At 40.2% G+C, this 7,558-nt stretch overlaps 1 pseudogene; it reads left to right on the top strand.

Annotated features, from left to right (window-relative positions):
* The first annotated feature begins 2,630 nt into the window (after positions 1-2,630).
* On the top strand, positions 2,631-5,410 carry LOC110020729 (annotated as a pseudogene).
* The last annotated feature ends 2,148 nt before the right edge of the window (positions 5,411-7,558 follow it).

Genomic DNA, 7,558 nt, shown 5'->3' with positions numbered 1-7,558 from the left:
AAAAGATCAAGGGATCTAAGTTAGAAATTTGAGCTCAGGGTTGTGAGTGAATGTGGGTGTAGATAAATTTAGTGAGTGCCTTAGCTCCAGACCAACACCCAAGGTCAACCCTAAGGTCCAACAATCCTAAGGGTGACTTATCCTGAGTTTCCCCCACAGTGACCCCACCTACTAAGTATTTAGAGGTTGAGAGCAACATGTGGAACTTCAAGCTGAGTAGAGAAAAGTTTGGAATTTCTAGTGGTGAGGGTTCCATGTCTAGTTTTCTAGGAATAGTCAAAAAGAAAAGTCTTATGGCTAGACCTTAGGCTATTAAAGAGGAGGAACTAAACCTCAACCAAAATTGAGGTCAACATGGGATAAACATTTTAGCTGATTCTTTGTCATACAACACCCTCTTTCCTTTCAATTGCAGCGAGGTCGCAGTGGCTTTGACAGCGTATCCGGTGGTAGTATGCATAACAGTTCTCACAGTCTTGGTAGCAACGGGTAATACAGCCTTAACTACAATCTCTACAACTCTAGCTTTCTTGAGATTCAAGAACTCCTCTCCATAATTGAATTTAAAGGTAGCAGATGGCTCCGGAATGTTATGGGGAGTCTTCTTGACTATCACATACGACACTTTCCAGAGGAGCACCTCGAACTTACGGAATCCAGATCCAAACTGGATCATTGAAGCTTCGTAACAAGTGGAGCCGCTAGCTGGCATGTTGAAAGAATAGGTGAAAAGTTTTGAGTGTCAGCAACACATTGTATTCTGTTCTGAACGTACTTGACTTAGGCGAAAGTACCAAATTTAATTGTCTTTATAACTGGAATTTTCTTTCGAAACTTATCAAAGTGAATTTTTTTTCGTTGTCTTTTAGCATTGTTATTTTGGGTGTTTATTTTGTTTTCATGTATGTTATTTTGTTTTCGTTTGTTTTCGAATGTTGTCGTGTTTTGTTGTCATTATGAAGGTTCTATTTTTGTTAAAGGTAAAAGTGATTTTGGAAGTTATGCAAGTGAGCTTGAAATTTAAGACCCATTCTAATGGAACGTGAAGAATAAACGCAAGAAGGATTCACTTCGAAACTTACCCACTCATCACTCCACACCTATTAGGGATATGACCCACTTTAAAGGTCAAAGGATTGTGGAACCTCTATGTTTAGGGGTCACTAAACAGAATGTTCTAGAATCAAAAGAGTTGATTAGACTCGCTCAAGACAAAAATGAGCAAGACATAACAATAAAAGAATGGTAGTCTGGCCCGCGAGGGACATATGCGCACTGTCGATGCATGAAGATAAAACCTTCTGATCTAAATGAAAAGAGGAACTTTCCCCAGTAGAGTCGGCAGAAACTATCCGTCACTTTAGTTTTTGAAAATAATTTTTCTATGATTTAATATACTTATAATTTTGATTTGAAAATTAATATTTTATTTTCTTTTTGAAAAATATGAGACTAACAAGATCTCATGCATTTAATTGTTTAAATAATCGAGCACAACACAACAAGCAATGCACCATCGTGAGAGATATGCACATTACTTGACAATGGGCTTGATCATATAAATTAGAGAAACTTATAACATTTGTTTGATATGCGAACCTTTTTATATGTTAACAGATACATTCCCTTATCTAATATAAGAATTAGATAGAGTTTATATTACTTGGGTTCTAAAGGTCTCTATAAGGGCAAATCTCTATAGTTAATTATATCCTAAATAACCGAAGTCACTTAATAAAACTCTCGATAAAAATTAAGAGTTTCGTCCTCAAGATATTCAAAGTTTGGGTTTTCAAGGTAGTTTGTAAGAAATAACAAGTGGGAAAGGACCAAGTAAGGACATTTATTTTAGAAATCAAAGGAGCGAAGACTAGGGCATGTCACAGAACAGAGACGACCCTCAGTGACTTCCCAAGCTAACATATCGTTGAGTTTTATATTTTCGAAGCGAAATTATTTATGTTCAATCCTATCAATTATTAATTATAGGGCTTATACTTGCGTAATATCTATGGTTCAACTTCAATAACCCCCACAGAACAATTCCAATAACTGTTTCAATAACGTCGTAATAACCCCCAATAACCCTCTAATAATATCATGTGGTGAACCGCTTCAATAACCTCCACAGTTCCACTTCAATAACTCCCGTAGAACAACTCCAATAAGTCCCCAATAACACCCCATAACTCTTCAATGTATAATGTGATTGGTGTCTGATTTCATTAGAGAAACAAGAGAGTAACATTGTATTCCTTTTTTTTTTATCATTTTATTAAATATGAGGTGTTATTGAATAGTTATTGCAGTATTATTGGAGACTTATTAGAGTTGTTCTGCATGAGTTATTAAAGTGAAACCACTAATGTTATTAGAGTCGTTCACCGTGCAGTGTTATTTGGTGGTTATTGCGGAGTTATTGGAACTGTTCTGTGGGAGTTATTGAAGCCGCGACATTGTTGGATTGGTTCTTCACATTATGTTATTGAAGAGTTATTACGGCATTGATGACTTATTGGAGTTGTTCTGAGCAGGTTGTTGAAGTGTACCACAGATTTATGAGATGAGTCCAATTAAGCACAAGTGACAACATATAAAGGCCCTCAGAACTGCTTCGGATTGAGATTGCCATGGCAAATGTACTTTCGAGTGATAACTATTGAACACCGTTGCAAATAGTTCCCTCGGGCAAAAATTCCAAAAACCATTGAAGCATTAAAAACCTCCCGTCCTTGACATGGAGTAGCTGCGGCGGTCGAGTTCGATGACGCCTTTCCTACCTCCCGACTCTTCTTGCAGGGTTTCTCCTATTCCTATGACGATGTGATCTTTCTCCCCCATTACATTGATTTCCCAGTCAATGCGGTCGACCGCTCCACCCATCTCTCCCACTACCTCCCTCTCTCTATCCCTTGCGTAGCCTTTCCCGTGGATACCGTATCTGAGGCCTCCATGTCCGTCGCCATGGCCTCCCTCGACGGGGCCGCCATCATCCACTGCAATGCCGCACCCACTCATCAGGATGCCATCATCTGATATGCCAAGTCGCGTCGCATCCCCTTCGTCTCGGAGCCATCCTTTCTCGCCCCATCCGATGCAGTGTCCTCCGCTACCGATTTTTGGCTCTGCGCCATTCGCGATTGTCACTGAGTCAGGAAGCTATAAATCGAAGTCGATGGGTGTCGTTTTCCATTCTAATTGGGAAGCGGTGACCGATAAGGCTTCTCCAGTGTTGGAGTATAAGCGACTGCCACCGCTGTCAATCCCTCGAAGTATTATATCGAGCAGGTGGTGGGTTTTTTAGCAGGGGAGGGGCTGGAGCTGGTGGCATTGGCAGGAGAGGAAGGGGAAGTTGTTGATCTCTTCAAGGCTGAGGATTTGGAGCGGATCCGCAACTTCCCTAAGCTTGGAGTGCCATCTTTGGGCCGTGGTGGGAAATTTTTGTTCGGGTCCGCTATAGGTACTAGAGAAGAGGATAAGGAGGTCATGGATAGTTACAGGGTAACTCGAAGTATCAAATTGATTTGATTAAGTATGCAATGTGGTGGAGATGTCCCAAGCGCAAAACTTGAACGTGGTCGACGTTGACGGATTAAGGGTAGGGATGGGATCCGGTTCAATTTGTACAACACAGGAACAACACAGGAAGTTTGTGCAGTCGGTAGAGGATTGGTAAATTTTGTTGAGAATATTCTTCTGTTTGTTCCATCACTAAGTCTTTGAAGTTTTATACTAACTGAAGAACTTGATTGATTTCAGTGTTGCGCATAATCTCTTGAACGAAATTGCCAGGGCCATTGGACTTTTATGATAAGGATGGGTTTTATGCTCACTGTCTTTTTTTTAAGTGGCATTTTGCTTAAAGATAGTTAATATTAATCATTAATCAAAGAGAAAATATATGCAAATCAAATTGTATGCTTTATGGGATATTGAAATTTTAGGTGTTATAAATGTAAATATCAATGCTTAGATGTTAGATATGTAGATGCATAAGAATTATATGGCATTTATGTAAATTCCCCTTTTATGTCTTATAACCAAAAGGTGCATGAGACCTTTTTTGCTTTGTGGGCTATGTTTGTATTGTAGGCTGCGCCAGACTATAATGTTTTATCATGCCATGGAGATCCTGCTTTTTGTGTTATTGTCATCATACAAAAATTGGTATTTGAAAGATATAAATGCTCATTTGCATATGCTCATTTGCATAAGAGGAAAGCATAAGAGGAAAGTGGTCAATTGATGCTGGTGGGGAATTTTTTCTTCTATAAGCGTGAACATCCCATTATTTATTCCATGTCTAGTGTAAGTTTGTTTCACAGTTGGTGTTTAAAAATGTTTGGATCTTAGTTCCAGAAATGTGTGATAATTAATGAAGTTGATGTGTGTTTATTTTGCAAGACCATGTGAACCCAATTCATATTTTATTTCAAAATTCAAATGAGTTTTATTGTTATCTCCCTTGTATAAATTTTCTTTGTTATTATTTCAATTAAAAATTAATATTTTAACTCAATCGCTCTTTTATGTAATATTCTTTTTGAAATTAAAGATACGAATGCTAAATTGAAAGCATGTCATTGCCCTCGATCTTTAAACTCAATCATACTGTTAGTTCCAAGAATTAGAATTCACTCTTATGCATTTTTATAAATGGGAATTACTTTCAACACTATAAACCAAACAAATTATGGTGCAAACCAGTTACGAGGAAGAAGACGAATAACAGAAACACAGGAAGCTTAACGACAAGCAGAAAAACTGAATTAGATGAATTGAAGCAATTCTTAACACAGTAGCTAGTAATAGTGGAATATATTAATAAAATAAGCTGATTGGCCCCTAGTGTAATTAGTGAACCTGCTTTGTGTATGGGTGTTAGTTATCTATATACCATGAAAGAATTTCAAAATCTTTTGTTTTGGCTTGTTAATATACTGAGGGCAATTATTCTAATCAGATTTGAATAACTTGTATTGAAATTTTTGGTTATCCTGTTTATAATTTTTGACTTCTCACCCTGCACACAAATGTTCAAGTTTTTCACATCTGATACATGCTTATAATGACATCTGGAAGGCTCCATTTCCTTTCATTTGCCTGTTTTTTCCCTGCAGTTTGTTAATTACATAAATTTGATTCTTGTAGGCAACGGCTGTATGCAAGTTTGCAACTGTGGTAAAGGATTACGATGTAACAGTTATTGCTGATGGAGATATTTCGTTCTCTGGCCATATTGTGAAGGCTTTGTCTCTTGTTGCGTCTACTGTGATGATGTGTGGCTGCCTTGCAGGAGAAATGAGGCTCCTGGAGTCTATGAGTATCAGGTATTTGCCATTTATCTCGAAGATTTTGGCATGGATCTTTTTGATTCACTGTTTTTTAGATAACAATGTTCTTCACATAATAGTGTTGTTCAGGTAACAATGATGTTTATCTATTGCAATTTATTTGCTTCAATCTTATTGTACTTCACAATAGAATACCATATACCTAAATCTATTTGATTTTGTAGCCTAACATACGGATATTGGTGAATTTGGATTATATTTAGATGGCAAAAAACATAGACATGAATGTTGTTTATGAATTTATAATTTAAAAATGCCAGTGAATTCAACAACGAATTTTTCTAATAAAATGACTGCATATTAGATGTTATGGAACCAATATAGCCCCTAATATCTTACAAAAATACTTATTTATCTATTATATATCATGTATAAAATGTACCAATAAAAAATTTGGAGCTTGAACTGATGAACTGTAATTTTCAGATATCTCTTTTTCCTGCTATACAGAACTTTGTTATTCAATGATTTTTTTTCTTTATTGATTCGTTCTAAAAAAACTGCTTGTGCCGATGGCTTGCCTTGATTCGTTGTATTTACAAATTTACCCATGTTTCTTTTGAGGTTTTGAGTTTAGGTACGCACAGCTTGCTGCCTTTGCTAAGTTACAAAAAATTTAATGCGTTGTTGACCTCATTTTTAGTGAGGTCTTAGTCTCCTACTCTTAGAACCTAGGATCTAGCTTTAGGAATTCATTGACCTCTTATTGACCATCCTAGCGGACTAGCAATGGAGCCCACCTCCCGTAAAACTTCAATCCACTTCTTAACTCATTTCTGTGAAGAACTCGCATGAGTGGTACCAAGCACTCAACTTTTAGTTGCAAGGGGCTAAGGACCAACATGTAGAGGGCCCGAAAATGAGTTCCTATAGGATCAAACAGCCTTAGGTGAACTCTTTGTGACTCGATTACTCGAGAACGCCGCAATTCACGCACTCACTGCACCACCTCACTGCACCACACAACACACGACTTTAACTTGATTTGACTCGCCCGTCGATAAACTCGTCTGGATGACCCCGAATGACGAAACAGACTGCGCAAACGCGTCCGAAACATCAATTTTAGCTAGGAAGGACACCCGCATTGTTATTGTTTCGCGTACGAGCGACTAGCGCGGAAATCGATGCATTTTTTTTAGCGGTACGTGGGCCCGGGCTCAAGCCAGATCCGACTTGGGTTCGATTCAGACTGGACATGGGCTAATTACTTCAGCCCACAGATTTCAAATTTCAAATTTTAAAATTCGAATTTATGATTTAATCCCCCATTAAATATTTCCATTTAAGCTGGCTGCCTGAAAGGAAGACTTTCAATTCCCCGCCAATGTAACAGCTCCTTGGATTAATTCGGCCCGCTCCTATTCTAAAAAAAAAACGTCGGCTTCTTCCTCGAGAGCGAGAGAGACAATTGGACTTCCTCTTCCTCCTCACGCTCAATCTCGACTCCCTCCTCCCGCTCGGCTCGGAGGTTTCCTCGCGTTCGATCCCGCTCGACAAGAGCGCTCGACTTCTCCCCATTGTTCTGAAACCTGCTCCCTGCTCTTCCCTCTCCTCTCTTCCTCGAATCGCTCTTTCCCCGCTCGACCCCGCTCGTCCGCTCCTCCCTCTCGCGCGCGACTGATAACAGACGCTCGATCCCGTGAGCTCTTCCACAACGCAGAAGAGGCATCGCTCACCTCCTCTCCTTCCTGCGCTGAAAAACCCTGCTCGGACGCTCCTCTGCGAACAGGAAGACCCCGCTCGCCTCCTCCCTGCGACGAAGGCAACCGACTTTCCCGCTCTCTGCTCGATCCCTTTCTCTCGATCCGTCTTCACAGAGAAGCATCGTAGCCTCCCTCCACTCGTGACCGAACCCAGCTCCCTCTCCCTATCTCGATCGCAGCCTAGGCGATCGCCTCCACCGAAATCCCAACTGAAACCCTTCATCGATCCCGCCTCTGCGCTAAGATCTGCGATTCGTCCCCTCCTTCCTCGATCGCCTACCTCTACAGCTTCGTGAATAACGATCTTCTTCCTCACGCAGAAGCACCTGCTTCGCCTCCCCTCTTGCGAACTCCCCTCCACACCGAAACTTCGCCTCTCCCATTCGGCTCTCTTCTCCTCTGCATTGAGACCCCCACTCGACAGAGGCTCCCGCTCCACCTCACCCTTTGCGATCCAAATTTGACTCCTTTCCCGCTCGCCTCCTCTCTCCCGCAACC

This window comes from Phalaenopsis equestris, unplaced genomic scaffold (genome assembly GCF_001263595.1).
Source record: "Phalaenopsis equestris unplaced genomic scaffold, ASM126359v1 Scaffold000107, whole genome shotgun sequence".
Taxonomy (NCBI): Eukaryota; Viridiplantae; Streptophyta; class Magnoliopsida; order Asparagales; family Orchidaceae; genus Phalaenopsis; species Phalaenopsis equestris.
This window is presented reverse-complemented; position numbering and strand designations above follow the sequence as displayed.